The sequence below is a fragment of the Oryctolagus cuniculus genome, chromosome 15, assembly GCF_051225735.1.
Source record: "Oryctolagus cuniculus isolate XC-2025 breed Fujian yellow rabbit chromosome 15, ASM5122573v1, whole genome shotgun sequence".
Lineage (NCBI taxonomy): Eukaryota > Metazoa > Chordata > Mammalia > Lagomorpha > Leporidae > Oryctolagus > Oryctolagus cuniculus.
The window spans coordinates 93662648-93680613 of NC_142881.1; the positions used below are offsets into that span (position 1 = coordinate 93662648).

Sequence of the window (17966 nt, forward strand, 5' to 3'; positions counted from 1 at the left end):
AGAGGGAGAAGGAGATGGGAGGGTTACGGGTGGGAGGGAAGTTATGGGGGAAAAAACCACTGTAATCTAAAAGCTGTACTTTGGAAATTTATATTTATTAAATAAAAGTTAAAAAAAAAAAAGAAAGCGAGGGAATAGGTCATGGCAGCCTTGATTTTTTTTTTTTAGTTTTTTTTTTTTTTTTTTTTTTGACAGGCAGAGTGGACAGTGAGAGAGAGAGACAGAGAGAAAGGTCTTCCTTTTGCTGCTCGTTCACTCTCCAATGGCACCGCGCTGATCCGAAGCCAGGAGCCAGGTGCTTCTCCTGGTTTCCCATGCGGGTGCAGGGCCCCAAAACTTGGGCCATCCTCCACTGCACTCCCGGACCACAGCACAGAGCTAGACTGGAAGAGGAGCAACCGGGACTAGAAACTGGTGTGCTGGCGCCTCAGGCAGAGGATTAGCCTAGTGAGCCTATTTTTTTAGTTTAACTTTTCCTTTTTTGCTGTCTAGTCATCCTCATCAGTCTTCTGCTTCTTGGAGTCAACATCGTCCTCCTCATCATCTTCAGCTGCCTGCTTGCATGTAACTGCCTGGGCCTCCTCATCTTCACCTCCATCCTCTTCCTCACCATCGCCCTGCCCTCTTCCTCCTGTTCCTCTCCACCTTCTTCCTCTTCATCTACTTTGTTGTCGGCCTCCTGCTCCCCTTCTCCTCATTAGCGTTGCTTTTGGCAGGGCGTCTCTCCCATTCTCCGTCTCCTCCACAAATTCCTTCTTAAGTCCTTGGTGGCGACCTCAGAGCTAGTGTCCATGGTCGCGTCTGACATCGTGGGGCATGCTGGTGATCTGATGCGGCAGACTTGAGAGAAAGCGAGAGTTCGGGGACTCTGGCGACAAAGCTGCTGGAACCGCGGCTGCGGAGGTGGCTGCGGCAAGCGGGGAGCTGGACCTGGAAACAATGCTTTTCAGAGCGGCCAGTCAGAACCCCTTATTTTCTATAGGGTGTACAGATCCCTGAATTTATTTTACTCTCCTTGATAGTTTTTAGAAGAAAGAAAATGCAGTCAATCCTCATCCGTGAATTCTACACCCATGCATTCAATCAACCATAGAAAAATACATTTGAAAAGAAAAACCATGTCTGCTCTGCTTATGTACAGATAGTTTTCTCTTGTCATTTATTCCCTAAACAATATATTATGGCAATTACATAGTATTTGCATTGTAAATTATTATACATAATCTAGAAATAATGTAAACATACAGGATCATGCACATATACAAAGCTATGTTAATTAAGAAATTTGAAAATCCATGGATTTTCAGAAGATGTGGTGAGGGCAAGGGGATGTTCTGGAACCAATATCCTACTGATACTGATGGAAGACTCTGCTTTGTCTTTGCTGGGTTAAAAAGAGCTTTCAATTTTTTAAACTTTACAGAGATTTGCATAAACTCAGGTGACATGGATGACAAGAAACAAGTTGGAGATGTTAGATGCTTGAAGGGGACATGAGAAGAGTTTAGCTGGTATATAAGTGCTGGGGAGTGAAAACTCTTATGTGTTGCAAGGGAGTGATTGAGAAATCTATTTAAACACGTTTCTTAGATATCCCACTTGCATCTGACCTGCAAAGACATTTTAACTTTGGAAAAGTCACATCCTAATATGCTTTCTTTGTTGACCTTTACTTATCCCAAAAGGTTGCTGTGCTCCTCTCTTTGTGTAATAAACTTTCTGGAAGAATACTCTGCTGTAAGATCAGTATTAACTTTTAGCATGAGTAACACACTTTATTTCATTTCCTTGTCCTTTATTTTAGGTTTAGTTATGAAATTCCCTAGTGATATCAAAGAATCCAGTGAACCTACAACAAAATCATGGCACGTTGGTGAAAAAACCCTGATGTTTATGTGTGGATATCAAAGCCTAGCAGAGACATTGATGCCTCTAGCAGATTCTGTCTCTTAAAGTGATAATCCCATAGTCATGGTGTTTTTAATTTTTCAAATCACTTCCACGTGTTTTATATTCTTTGATCCTCAAAGTAAGCCTGATAAAAGAAGAACTGATATATGCATTTTATAGGACCAGAAAATGTGCTTAACACATCTAAAGTGATCATCACATTCATACTGGGAATCCTGCAACGGAGACTGAAGAGAAGGGGAACTGGATCAGAACCAAAACACTACCACTTTCTGACTTTAACCATGTCTTAAAGTATCCAGCAGCCAAACCCCTATTACTTTCTGTAATTTTTGTTAAGATTTACTTATTTGAAAGACAGAGCAATAGAGAGGGAGAGAGAGAAAAAAGGACCAGGTGGAAGCCATGAGCCTGAAATTCCATTTTTGGTCTCCCATGTGGGTAGCAGGGATCCAAGTATTGGCACATCTTGTGCTTTTCTCCCAGGTGCATTAGCAGGAAGGTGAATCTGGAACAGAATAGCCCAGACTCAAACTAGCACTTCTATTTGAATGTTGATATCCCAGGTGGCTTAACCCACTGTATATCAAGGACAGCCTCTTCCAACACTTGATTATCCTAAAAGCTATTCTCTCTCAAATGGGCAGATATTTTTTTCCTAAATTAATCTTGAGAAAATTTTACTTCTTTGTTTCCCAGAGGTTTGTGTGTTTTTTTTTGTTGTTGTTGTTGAGATCTCAGTCTAATTATAATTTTCTTGACAAAGAAAATTTCCTTTACCACTGCTTGCTATTTTGGCAAAGACATGAGTTTTCCTTAAAGTTCTTATGATAGTTCTATTTCATTCTGTGTATTTCTCTCCCTAACCTTAAAATAAAAATAATAAGTTTACAAATAAATAAAGGGATGCACATTTGGTGTAGTGGTTAGGACTTCACTTCAGAAACCTGCATCCTGTATTGGAGTGACTGGGCTTGAATCCCAGCTCTTGTCCTGATTACAGCTACATGGCCATATGTACCTCTGGAGGCAGCAGTTGATTTCTGAAGAAATGGAGTCCCATGTGTGGGGAGCAGCTCGGACTAGACTAAGTTACTGGAATTAAGACTTATTCTATGCATCTGCTCTCCTCTGTGGGGAGCAGCTCGGACTAGACTAAGTTACTGGAATTAAGACTTATTCTATGCATCTGCTCTCCTACAATATGGCGCTGGGAGAGGAGAAAACAGCTTCTACCCAGCTGCCTCCAGTTCAACCAATAAACTGTAGGACTTGCTCCTGATTAGAGGAGAGCAGCGTACTCGGCGTGTGGGCAGCCGAGTTAGGATTGGCGGAGGAGGACTATAAAGGAGGAGAGAGACGGCATTCACCAGGAACATCTATGAGGAACATCTAAGGGGAACATCTAAGGGGAACACCTGTGCAGCCCCCGAGAGAGAGCCGGCCGGCGGTGTGCCGCTCCCCTGCGGAAGTGGGGAATGTGGCCAGGGGGAACTGCCCTTCCATGGAGGTGGAAGGGATAGTAGCCAACCCGGGAAGAACCAGCAGCAAACCCGGGGAGGGCCGAGCAGACGAAAGAACAGCGCAGGGTCATGTGTCGTTCCTCCACGAAGAGGGGGAGCGACACCATGTCTACAAGGAGACTTGATTGATTGAGTTTTTGACTCCTGTTTACTCTTGGTTATAGGCATTTAGGGAATGAACCAGTGGAAGGAAGTTTGATTTTTCCTTCTACCTATGTATCTATCTATCTATCTATCTATCTATCTATCTATCACAGCTTCCTGCTAATGCACCTGGGAACTGGGCTAGCACTTGGGTCCTTGCTACCCACATGGGAAACCAAAATGGAGTTTCAGGCTTTCAGGCTCTCTCTCTACACACACATATTTCTCTCTGCCTTGAAAAAAATTAATTATAATAATCACATCATGTTTACTATATTTATATAGCTGATTTACCAATGCTTATAATCTGCATTATTTCATAAGCTCCATGAATATCAGAAAAATATATTTCTTAATCTTGCACAAAACAGTGCAATGATAACCATAAAAATATAAAAGAACAATTATTTAGAGTATATAGATCCAAAGTGTTAATGAATGAATTGTTAAAGCTGAACCTCTGCGTTTACATACTTAACTTTGTTTTGTTGGTTTATCTCCTCTATGCATGGAAACAAAGGAAATGATTGTTGTGATGGTAATATATATATATATATATATAAAAACACATATATATAGTCTCTCTTTAAGTGTGATTTTATATGAGAACCCTTATTGTTTGAGGTTTTTATTTGAATTTTTTTGAAAACTCTAATTGACCTATAGTACTTATACACATTTATCAAGAATAGTACAACAGAGTTAGATAGAAGGAGTAGATTTTAGGGTTTCACAGCACAGTGAGGGGACTATAGTTCACTGTACATGCACTGTATGAATAACTGGAGAAGAGCTTTTGATGGGCTCCACACATACAGGAATTTTAGGGAAGTAGAGATGCTATTGTCTGATGGCATTGTTTCCTTGTTCCTAAAGTTACTATGTAATTTTAATGAATTCAAGAGGGAACAAACTACTACTATGATTTCATTTCAGAAATAAGCTGAAAAGTGCCTGGAAGATTGTTTGGAAAATGCTTTCTTTGAGTTTCTAGAAAACTCAGACCCTACATGGACATCTTATACTATAACTAAAACCTAAAACCTGGGTAAAATCAAGTTTCATTTGAATTTTGCTTACTGGCTAAATGCATGGGTAATACAAGGTACACATGTCAATGAAACCTTTGTGCATCTTGGAAAATAATCACTTCTTTTACCTTTAGTGTATCATTGAAGAATCAGTATACAGAACTATATTTATCTGTAAGATCTTGCCTATTTGAGATAAAAATAGCACATAATGTAGTTTAAATTAGTAATGAATACATTATTTTCTTGAATTGTGTTCTTTATAGGTTTTTACATTATCATATTGCTATGCACTAATACATATGAAGAAATCATGTGTTCATGATTTAAAAGTATAAAATGTCCCAATATAATTTAAAAAAAGCTGAAAAACACACATAGAAGCTTCCTGTAAAAATATTTAAAAACATTTTTTATAAAATTATCTCCCCAAATGTGAACATTAGTATTTAATGATACACTTATAGATGGCCACAAAAGAATGATAGCCTGTTGATATTTCCCAGTAGAAATAAAGAATGATCAAAATATTATGAAAAAAATTCCCAGATGATCATTTGTAATATTCTCAGATAGAAAAATAAATAATGATGTTACATTGAAGCAAATTGTTATTTGGATAACTTTTCCAAAGAATATACACTGAAATAGTATTATTTTTCTACACTTCCTTCTAACAGCATAGATGCATCCTGGATATAAGTAACTTTTTTTGACAGGCAGAGTTAGACAGTGAGAGAGAGAGACAGAGAGAAAGGTCTTCCTTCCATTGATTCACCCCCTAAATGCCTGCCAGTGCCAGCATGCTGCACCGATCCAAAGCCAGGAGCCAGGTGCTTCCTCCTGGTCTCCCAGGATGCAGGGCCCAAGGACTTGGACCATCCTCCACTGCCTTCCTGGGCCACAGCAGAGAGCTGGACTGGAAGAGGAGCAACCAGGACAGAATCTGGCACCCCAACCAGGACTAGAACCTGGAGTACCTGCACCGCAGGTGGAGGATTAGCCTAGCGAGCCATGGCACTGGCGGATATAAATAAATTAAATGAACAAAAAAAGGAACAACTGCATAATCCCCAAATACTTGTTATCATTTCACTTATAAGTGCTTATTTAATATCTGTTAGTATAACAAGCAAAAAAATATCTTTGTGATTGTAGACTGTCAAACTCTTTTGCACTTAATAGCAGTAGTGGATTTCATGGCTACTTTGTCTATGTTGTATGCATGGATTAGATTCATATGAAAATTAAACTAAATTGTCAATCAAAAAAGGTGTGTAATTAAACTGATAGTGGTTTTTTAGAAAGTAGTAGTAGAGAAAAATTCAGAATCAGAGCAAAATGTGCATTCTTGAGAAAGCAAAACAAGAAAATCAAGTGATATGGGTTTTCCTAAGAGAGACTGTATATAAGCATTTGTAAATAGAGATGTACACAACAATACATTGATATCAGTGTGGACAAGAGAAATGTTTCTGATATTTGGAGATAAATATTTATTAAGAAAACACAGTTGGCCATATGTCTTTATTCTCATAGAAATGCAAGAAAAAAACACATGACCAACAGCAGATGCACTCTTTTCAAATTTGATTCTTTCTTTGTAAACTATATTTTTACAAAGTGAAAGTATGGATATTTATTTCCTTGATATTTAATATTAGTTGTTCTCTATGATAATTGATAAAAGCAGGATTGAAATACCCTAAATCCAACCAAACTAATTTTTGACAAATTGTTAATAAAAATAACTATTTTATAGCCTGCATGGTCATTTGGTACAGTGGTTAACTCAACTGCATTCCATGTCACTGTGAATAGTTCAAGTCCCAGCTATTCAGCTTCTGATAGAACTTCCTCCTTGGGCACACACTGGGAAATAGCAGATTATGCGTCTAGTACTTGAGTACCTGTCACCCATGTGAAAGACCTGGATGGAGTTCCAGGCTCCTGGATTTGGCCTGTTTGAGCCCTGCCTGTGGTGTACATTTGGGGAGTAAATGAGCAGATTGACATCTCTCTCTGCATTTCAAGTAGAATAATAAAAATTAAAAAAAAATGAATAACTAACAAAATGGATGCTATGGAAACCATTATACTTAGTGAAATAAGCCAGTCACAAAAAGACAAATACCAAATTGTCTCTCTGGTCTGTGGTAACTAACAGAGTGCCTAAAAAGTAATCTATAGGAGCAAAACTGCCACCTTGAGATGCGATAATTTTGAACAACCCTTGTCCTGACTGTTGAAGAACAATGTTTTTGCTCTTTTTTTCTTTTTTTCTTCATACTATTCAGTGAACGCTCCACTTAGTGCAGGGTTAATATTATGAGTATAAGTTAACTGAAAAGAGATCTTTGTATAGAATAGGAATGAGCATAGGAGAGGGGAGAGAAAGAAGGGTGGGAATACAGGCAGAAGGAAGGTAGGATGGGAAGAATCACTATGTTCAATAATTTGTATATATGAAATGCATGAAGTGTGTATTCTTTAAATAAAATTTAAAAAATGAAAATCTAGGGTAGATTTAGAATTTGTTCATATTCTTCATATTCTTATGAAATTATAGATAGGAATCAGGTACCTATGAATCACTCACAAATATAGAAAACTGAATTATAAATAAATAAATTCATATTATAATAATCAACTATACAAAGGGATTTCAAACAGTTCATAAAAATAATATAATATAGCAGTTATGTACAGCTTCTAGGTTATAACACAGAAGTTTCCTCCACATGCTAGAGGCTTACACCTATAAAAGAAATTGGCTTTATAATCAGAAATGGAAGGAAGAATTGAAGTTTTAGAAAAAGGCACTTCAAAAACTGGAAGTACAAATCGAAAGAGACCAACACCACCTGAGGGTATCACTGTCTGAAGACCATGCATCACTGAGTCCTGGGCACCTGCTGGGATCCTCTCAGTACAAATTCTTACTTTGAGTAACACTGGCTCTTAGCCTTTTTTTTTTCCCTCAGAATAATCAAAACACAGAATTTATGAACTTCATTCTATGGTATTAAAAACTAAACTGGGAGGATTTGGTAAAAAAAAAAAATAATAATATAATGAAAAAAATTATGCATAGCTTTCAAAAATGTTTTCACCAAGTAAATTTGTTTATTTAAATATTTTTTATTTATATAAGGTGAACACATTTCATGTACTTCATATATACAGATTTAGGAATATAGTGTTACTTCATATTCTGTTCTCCTTCCTGCTCAGGCTCCTACCATTCCTACCCCTTCCTTTCTTATTCTTTCTTTCATTTTTACAAAAACATACATTAAGTTTATTTCATAATCATAAGCTTAATCCTCCACTAAGTAAAGAATTCAACATACAGTAAGAAGAAAAAAAAAACTGTTCCTCAATAATAAAGACAAGGGCTTTTAGCACTAACCACATCTCAAAATGTCAGTTTTGCTCATAAACATTATATTCTGTGCCCTATTAGTTAACACCGATCAGGAAAATCATGGTATTTTAATTTCATATATCCACAAACTTTTTGAAGTCCCCCATAGACACACACATACACACACACACTCAGGTGTAAAGAAAAAAATGATTGTAGATGATGGAAATGAAAACCTTATTATTATATAGATTAATCATGTTTCACCATGAAAGTATTTTCAACTCATAAATTCATTCTTTAATTAAACTATATAATCATTTACTGCATAATAATATTTCAAGCAATGATAGAATGCATATGCCACAGTGATGTCCCCCAAAAAAGATTGTATTGCTTAGTGACATTGTAGCAACCTCAGTTTTAGTAAATTCTATGATATTTGCACAGTAAAGAATCCACTGAAGGGGCCAATTTTCCAGAACAGCCCCATAGTTAAATAATACATGCGTGACATTACTTTCAAATGGGTCACTCTATGGTGACTTCAATAATGAAGTTTAAAATTAACAAATGAATATATTAATATGGAATGTGTTTGATCTTATCTCTGAAAATAGTGCTGTTCATTTTATGAACTCAAAGACTCAATGACACCATTCTGCTCAAATACAACCATCTCAGAATAAATATTCTCCCTTTACCACCAGTAATTATTTTTCTATTATGTGTTAATAGAAATTTCTTTTTACATTAACATCCACACTTTTTTTGAAAAAAAAAAAAAAGTAATAGTACATTAGGTACCCATTGGCTTAGTGCATGACTATATATGTAAATAACCTTTAGTCTGCAACCAGGTTTCAAAAAATATCACTTTTCTGATCTTTGTACAAAAACAGCATTTAGGGCACCTTTGGCTTTGCCATCAAAAGTTTTTTAAAATGATTAAGAATTTTATATTGGGCCTCTAGTTCTACAGCATACAACTACAAAAAATAATCTTAGTACTAGTTGAGCAACTTTTCCCCTTCCCTCTCATTTACTTTTCTCCTCAGCCACTGATGAGCACTATATTGCTGTCAATTTCTGTGAAACTAAGATGTTAGATTCCACATGTGAGTAAAATCACATATTTTTCTTCCATTGCCTACTTTCTCTGACTTAAACTAGTGGCCTCCAGTTCTATTAATTTTGTTGTAAATAACAGGATTTTATCTGTTTTTATGGATGAATAGAATTCTATACTGTATATGTGACTAAGTTATAGTTAGAAGAAGTAAGTTCTGTTCTATTGTATAATAGAGTGACTATAGATATAAATATGTTCTATATCCTTCAGAAAAATCTGGTTGGATTCTAGTTTGTTTTCCACATGAAGAAACTGTAAATGATTATATTATATGATTAAGTCTGATTGGAACATTACACAATCTATATGCATTTTGAAACATCATATAGTACCCCATAAATATGGAGAATGAGTCTATTTCAATTTAAAAGATAAAATAAATAAATGAATACCTAAATAAACATCTGGTATTTGTAACTATGGTGTGGAGAACACCATACCTTGTTCCTTCAATCAAGATCATTGGCTAGGAACAATGAAATAATTCTACCTCTACAAAAATCTCAGAACAAGTGTTATGGTGCTGTGATACACTTATGTCAGAATCACATTTAGAAATTTGTGTGTGATAAACGATTTTGCAACTAAGTAGTTGCCATTCAAAAATTCATTTTCTGTTTCTGTATGTGTGTTTGTGTGTATGTGTCTGTAATGATGACTTTGCAAAGAAACATTGTCAATTAGTATGGCATTATATTGATTACTAAACAACTAACTTGTGCTATTGGAAATTTCATTTTCTATGTACTAACAGTAATCATCAGCATATGAATATTAATTAATAAAAACCTACAAGTAGAGGCTGGTGCTGTGGTATAGCAGGTTAAGCTGCTGCCTGCAGCACCAGCATCCCATATGGGTGCTCCACTTCTGGACCTGGCTGCTCCACTTCTGATCCATCTCCCTGCTTATGTGCCTTGGAAAGCAGAGGAAGATGGCCCAAAGTCCTTGGGCCCCTGCACCCATGTGGGAGACCCAAAAGAAGCCCCTGGCTCCTGGATTTAGACTGGCCCAGCTCCAGCAATCTTAGCCATTTGGGGAGTGATCCAGCAGAAGAAAATCCTCTCTCTGTCTCTGCCTCTCCCTCTCTGTAACTCCACCTTTCAAATAAATATCTTTAAAAATGTCATACAAAAAAACATACCTATAATATATCACTATCGTTGAATGCCCAGGTATTCTTTGTCACAGAATCACCATTTTATTTTGGTAAGTTTCTGAGGCATGGAGAGCATACTTATCAGCTCATAGTTAAATAGTTCCAGATAGCAGCTATCCATTCTATTAGTACAACATGCAATCTCCTTTCTTTGTCTTTCTTTTCCTTCCTTCCTTCCTTCCTTCCTTCCTTGAATAAATCTACAACATTTTCAGAATTTTTTCTTACTCTAAAGTAGAGATGAATACAATTGCTTTATAACCTATTCATATGTTAATTGAAGTACTAAGGTCTCACATTAATCCAATATCTGAAGAACACAATGGCAGCTAAACAGGACAACCCAAAGACCCAGTGATAAGTGACAAAAAACTGAGTCTTCTGATAAGACTCAATTAACCAACTTTGGATCTATCTATATCAAGCACTTGGTTTTGAAGAAGCTAAATATATTTTGTTATTTTAAATAATTACAAACTTACTTTTCCATTGTATTTAATCAAATATTTTATAATTCACACATAAAGCACATATACCAACTTTTTATGAAGATCTGTTTGTGGGAATTTCTAGTAGTCATTTGCATCATTGTCATATCTACCCATATCTCTATATATTTTTCTTCCTCCAAATTCTGGACATTCCTGAAGGACATTCCTCTCCTTCCTTCCTTCCTTCCTTCCTTCCTTCCTTCCTTCCTTCCTTCCTTCCTTCCTTCCTTCCTTTCTCTCTCTCTCTCTCTCTCTCTCTTTCTTTCTTTCTTGACAGGCAGAGTGGACAGTGAGAGAGAGAGACAGAGAGAAAGGTCTTCCTTTGCCATTGGTTCACCTTACAATGGCCGCCGCAGCCAGCGCACTGCAACCTGCACACTGCGCTGATCCGACGGCAGGAGCCAGGTGCTTCGTCTCCCATGGGGTGCAGGGCCCAAGCACTTGGGCCATCCTCCACTGCACTCCTGGGCCACAGCAGAGAGCTGGCCTGGAAGAGGGGCAACTCGGACAGAATCCGGAGCCTCGACCGGGACTAGAACCCCATGTGCTGGTGCCGCAAGGTGGAGGATTAGCCTATTGAGCCACGGCACCGGCCTGACATTCCCCATCTTTCTAAAGTTTATCCTATAAACAAGTCAGCTACTAAAAGCTTCAACCATTTTTGCCAAGAAATCCAAATGACAGTTACTAATGTTATTCTTTCTCTGCAAACTTTATATTCTAGTGCATTCCTCTAACCAAAAATTATATTCCTCTAACCAATAATTGTCTTTGACTCCAATGCTTAAGCTTTGAAACTTATTTCATGGAATCTCCATCATTAAAATCTGAAATTTAGCCTTCAGAGCAGTAATCTTGCTATCATTTTAGATATTTCACATTCTGAAGAAGATTAATTTGCCTTTATCAGAGAAGACTTCCTAAATAGTGATGGAATCTTATATCACCTCTATGACTATTATTCAGCATATACTATGGGCAAAAGATTCTTGAAATTGCTGGGGGATGTATCAATGGGTAAAATGTCCTTGGTCATGTCGAACTTATTCTTTAAGGCATTTTTTTTAAATTTAGGGACACAATGCACTTTTCAATTTTTTTCTCTGTATCTGCCAAATTAATACACATCATAAACCTCCATATGGTTTCATGTGGTGTTTGTCTAAGGGGTCAACATATAACAATGTTTTATCCAGCATCAGGAATCTGATGCATGGGGGTCTGCATTGTGATATGGCAGTTAAGTAGCTGCTTATGATGCTGACATCCCATTTCAAAGCAACAGCTCCTGTCTTGGCTGCTCTGCTTTTTTTAAGATTATTTTATTTGAAAGTCAGAGTTAGAGAGAGAGAAAGAGAGAGGGAGAGAGGGGGAGAGGAGAGGAAGAAAGGGATAGAGAGAGAGAGGGAGAGAGGGAGAAAGGGAGAGAGAGAGAGAGAGAGAGAGAGAGAAAGAGAGAGAGAGAGAATGTTCTATCACTGGTTCACTCCTCAGATGGCAACAGTAGCCAGGGCTGGGCCAGGCCTAAGCTAGGAGCCAGGAGCTTCATCTGGGTCTTTCATGTTGGTGGCAGGGGCCTAAGTAACTTGAGCCATCTCTGCTTTCCCCAGACCATTAGCAGGGAGCTGGAACTGAAGTGAAGCAGCCCAGACTCAAACTGGCTCCCACATGGGATGGTGTGTAGGTGGCACTTTACCAGCTGAACCATGATGCAGTAGCCATGCTACTCTGCTTCTGATTGTGCTGTCAGGTAATATGCCAGGGAAGCAGCAGGATATGGTCCAAGTGCTCATGTCCCTGCCACCTACATGGGAGAACAGGATGGAGTTCTGTTCTCCTGACTTCACCAAGCCCAGTCATTGCCATTGCAGCTATCTGGGGAATGAAACAGCAGATGGAAGACCTTTTTCTCTGTCTTTTCCTTTCTTTTTGCTATTCTGCCTTTCAAATAAATAAAGTAAATACATTTTTGAAAACAGTTTTTGGTGCTGTTAAATGAGAGTTGATGATAACTGTCTATGTAGACCTTAAAATATGGGGGGGGGGAACTATTTACCAAAATAAATACTAGAAATAAATACTAGAAAGAGCTATATGCTCAGATAAAATGGTTAAGTGCCCATAAAAGGTGGGAATATTTAATTGGTGCATAATTCTGTCTGTTAGTTGTTTATTCCAGAACTAAGAATGAGTGGAGATGCATGCATTTTGTTATTGAAAAGAAATACCAAAATGAAAGTAATCTAAAATTTCAGGAGAGTTTCCTTGTCTAGATAAGGACTATAGCCTGTAGCAGAGGCAACAGAGCTACTGTAGATGTGAAGGGAGAGGTCTGATAAAATATGAGGGTAATAAAATAATAGAAAAGTAAAATTTGGATTTATGCATAGTCTTTTTTTCCTGTAATACCCATTTCCCTTGAACTTTTTAAGGACCTCCCCATGTCTCACAGGGAGTTCACAGTAGTACATGGTAGCAGTCAATTCATAGTGGGGTGAAAAGTCAGGTGGGGTAACCAATGGAAAGTTACTGGACTGTAGGAATCAGAGATCGGGAAGATCTAAAATACATCTTGTTGCAGGCACACATAGCAGGTAAATGTGAGAAATATTGATTTTGGACTTTTTAAGACTGAAAAGCCTGCGACTGAAGATTAGATGAATAACCCCTAAAACCATCACAGTTTATTTGATCTCTTTGCCCTGATAAAAAACTAAGGAAGTGTGTGTGTGTGTGTGTGTTCTTACCAGGGTTTTATTAGTAAAGTGAAAAAACCCATAATGTTAAAACATGTTTCAAAAGTTAAAAATGTGTTTTGTGGAGGTGAGAATGATTTATGTAGTGACTGGTGATGTTTAAATAAGGCAGATAACAAGTATGCTATGATTATTATTAAAATGGAAACTATGAACCTAAGAACTATTATAACTGACCTCTGAGGAAATGTTTTATGGGTTCTCTGATATGTTTGCAATCAAGCTACATAGAAAATGAAAACTGCCATCAGTTATGGATAAAGCAAATATCCTACCCTCAGTTCTATCTAGTGGAGCAATTAATCCCTGTTCCTGGTGACAAAAATAGAAGGAAATCCATTTGATTTTCTACTCACTTTCAGCAAGGCCTTCTGGCTGTATTTATTCATTCACTCATTCATTCATTGCTATTACATATGCACAAGTGATGTTCCTGTAACAATAAAAAGGTACAAGGGCTTCCTTCTCTGCTTGTGACTAATCATGTGTACCATTCTATTGCTGAATAGTACTGGGGAATGTTAAGTTGTCACCCAAACCAGAGAACAAATAACAATAAAAATAGCTACATGATCCACAGTATGGTTCAACATAAAGGACAGGATATGTGGTCTGTGCTGGGACCAAGAACTCTAATCCCAGAGACTGCACAAATGCACTGCAATTTCCTCCTTCTTTTGGGGATGTACATAACAGGATTGTTTGGGCTTTATGGTATTATTTACTTTCTGAAAATTCATGAGAAAAACATATAGTAACTAATGAATTGGTTCTCAAAGAACACCATATTTTGATTATGCAATGTTCATATAGTTTAGCAAAAATTAGACCACACTGCATTACATTTATACTGATTTTTCAGCCGAGGTGAGGGCATGGCTGTTGATCAAAGGCATTACACAGATTGCTTTTATGGAAAAAGGGAGTTGAATAGGCCTACATGAGAAACTTATTTTGATTTCCTTTTAAAAATATTTCTGTCATAGTTAAATTGCTAGGAATAAACCAAAAATAGGTACTTAATAAAATTTTTAAGAAAGATAAATTTATACACAGAAATGATTAATGGAGATACTAAAGAAATAATCCACTGACCGGTGGCTGATGACTCATAATTAAAAAAATGTTTTATGAAATATCTTCAAAACACGGAAAGCTATAAAAAAAACAAAAAAACTCAATATTTTAAAGGCCAACATGAATATCTCACAGCAATATCTTTGAAATAGCCAATATTGGCCAGCGCCGTTGCTCACTAGGCTAATCCTCTGCTTGCGGTACCAGTACTCCGGTTCTAGTCCCAGTTGGAGCGCTGGTTCTGTCCTGGTTGCTCCTCTTCCAGTCCAGCTTTCTGCTGTGGCCTGGGAGTGCAGTGGAGGATGGCCCAAGTGCTTGGGCCCTGTATCTGCATGGGAGAACAGGAGGAAGCACCTGGCTCCTGGCTTCAGATTGGCACAGTGCACCTGCCGTAGTGGCCATTGGGGGGGGGGGTGAACCAACAGAAGAAAGACCCTTTCTCTGTTTCTCTCTCTCTCTCTCACTGTCTAACTCTGCCTGTCAAAAAACAAAAAAGAAATAGCCAATATCATAGTTTCAGAAAAAATAAATTGCCCATTACTGCCTTTCTCTTTTTACTCCTCTTCCTTTATACTTTTCAGAATTATGATACCATTTTCTCAGATTACTTATGCTAATCTTTTTCTGTAAATATAAAATGTGTGATCTAATTATACTAAGGCTAAATAGACCCTTCCATTAAACAATTTTCTCATAATTCACTAATTTTTGTCTAATTATACATATTAGATATAGCTAATATTTATGAAAAGTGTTTAAAGCAGTGTCTAACACAATGTCAATTTTTTGGTTGACTAATGAACATCAAATTCATGTACTTACAAAATAATTTCTTTACAGGAGTAACAAGTCATTTTAAAAATTGTGTTATAAGTGATACCTACCTCATTTTTTCTCACCCCTGTTTTTCAAGGCTTAATTTTCAAAACCTTTGAGTATGAAACATCATATCACAGAAACAATTAGGGATGTGATGGATTTCAGGGTGTTAACCAATTGACCACTTAAGAGACATGTAATTCTGTATTATCTGTCTTGGTCCAATGTAAAAGTACCTGCCCTTAAAAGTGAAAGAAGAGCCGGCGCCGCGGCTCACTAGGCTAATCCTCCGCCTAGCGGCACCGGCACACCGGGTTCTAGTCCCGGTCGGGGCGCCGGATTCTGTCCCGGTTGCCCCTCTTCCAGGCCAGCTCTCTGCTGTGGCCAGGGAGTGCAGTGGAGGGTGGCCCAGGTGCTTGGGCCCTGCATCCCATGGGAGACCAGGAAAAGCACCTGGCTCCTGGCTCCTGCCATCAGATCAGCGCGGTGCGCCGGCCACAGCGCGCCGGCCTTGGCGGCCATTGGAGGGTGAACCAACGGCAAAGGAAGACCTTTCTCTCTGTCTCTCTCTCTCTCTCACTGTCCACTCTGCCTGTCAAAAAAAAAAAAAAAGTGAAAGAAGAAACCAGAAGATTGACTAGAGAATGTAGCAATGGATGAAGAGACAGGGTAATTTGAAACATGAGATATACCTCACCTACTCTATCTGGTTTTTGAAGATGGGGGAGTAGGTAAAGCCAACGGATGCAGGTGGTATTTAAAATGCTGAGAATGGTCTTCAAGTGACAGGCATCCAGGAAACAAGGATCTGCGTTCTACAGTCATAAGGGATTGAATCCTGCCAACAACCTTGAAGCACAAAGAAATAGATCCTCTCTTGAATCCTCCAAATAGGAACTTTGCTTTGTGGGGCCCTTGATTTTCATTTGATGTCATCCATGTCAGACTTCTGACCTCTGATATACACACACAAATACATTTGTATTTCTATGTTTCTTTTTTTTTTTTTGACAGGCAGAGTTAGACAGTGAGAGAGACAGAGACAGAGAGAAAGGTCTTCCTTCTATTGGTTCACCCCCAAAATGGCCTCTATGGCTGGTGCGCTGCACTGATCTGAAGCCAGGAGCCAGGTGCTTCTTCCTGGTCTCCCATGTGGGTGCAGGGCCTAGGACTTGGGCCATCCTCCACTGCACTCCCGGGCCACAGCAGAGAGCTGGACTGGAAGAGGAGCAACCAGGACAGAATCTGGTGCCCCGACCGGGACTAGAACCAGGTGTGCCAGTGCTGCAGGTGGAGGATTAGCCTATTGAGCCACAGCACTGGCCCAGAAGCTTTTTTAAAGAAAGAACACAATGAAAAAATTTTGAAGCCCCTGATATTAGTCTCAAATCAATGAACTTGATTTCCAACTAAAGACACTAGAAAAAGAGGAGCAACTTAAAGCCACAGCAGCATGTAGAGTGAAAATATGTATCTGCCATGATCTGAACATACCATTTAAATACTGAAGCATAATCACCAGGATGGTGTTATTGCCTGATAAGGCTGTAAGGTGCTCAGGCAGGATCAGCAGCCTTATAAAATAGACACAATGAGAATCTTTACCCTTTATCCACCTGAGGATTCTGGGAAAAGCCATCTAGAAATCAGGAAGCAGGCACCCGAGAGACCCCCAACCCTGCCAGGGCTGCATCTTGAGACTCCCACTTTAAGATCCATGGTGGTTTATTTAGTTTATAACCTGCAAAGGCTATGATAACTTCCTTCTCTTCAGAGATAAAGTTTGGGCAATGGGGATTCTGGAGACTTTGTTCTGGGCTGACCGGAGGCTATGGTCCTCCCCACAATAGACTGAACCTGAGTGGCTGGCTCTAGGGCCCCCAAGAGCTGGAGGGGTCCAAGACACCCAGCAACACCATGCAGGTGAGCTTTGTGTGCCAGCGCTGCAGCCAGCCCCTCAAGCTGGACATGAGCTTCAAGATCCTGGACTGGGTCACCATCCAGGAGCTCACAGCTCCATTACTTGCCACAGCCCAGGTCAAACCAGGAGACACCCAGGAGGAAGAAGCTAAGTCAGGAGAGGAAGCATTTATTGAAACTAGCCAGGATGAGCTCTCTGCTGTGGCCCAGAAGTGCAGTGGAGGATGGCCCAAGTCCTTGGGCCCTGCACCTGTATGGGAGACCAGGAGAAGCACCTGGCTCCCGGCTTCAGATCAGCATGGTGCGCCAGCTGCAGTGGCCATTGGAGGGTGAACCAACGGCTAAAGGAAGACCTTTCTCTCTGTGTCTCTCTCTCACTGTCCACTCTGCCTGTCAAAAGAAGAAGAAGAATAAGAAGAAGGAGAAGGAGGAGGAGAAGGAGGAGAAGGAGGAGGAGAAGAAGAAGGAGGAGAAGAAGGAGGAGGAGGAGGAGGAGGAGAAGGAGAAGAAGAAGAAGAAGAAGAAGAAGAAGAAGAAGAAGAAGAAGAAGAAGAAGAAGAAGAAGGAAGAAGAAGAAGAGGAGGAGGAGGAGGAGGAGGAGGAGGAAAAAGAAACTAGCCAGGATGGTGTCTCTAG

At 38.9% G+C, this 17966-nt stretch overlaps 1 pseudogene; it reads right to left on the reverse strand.

Annotated features, from left to right (window-relative positions):
* Positions 1–488: 488 nt before the first annotated feature.
* LOC149122197 (prothymosin alpha pseudogene) lies at positions 489–808 on the reverse strand (annotated as a pseudogene).
* Positions 809–17966: the final 17158 nt, after the last annotated feature.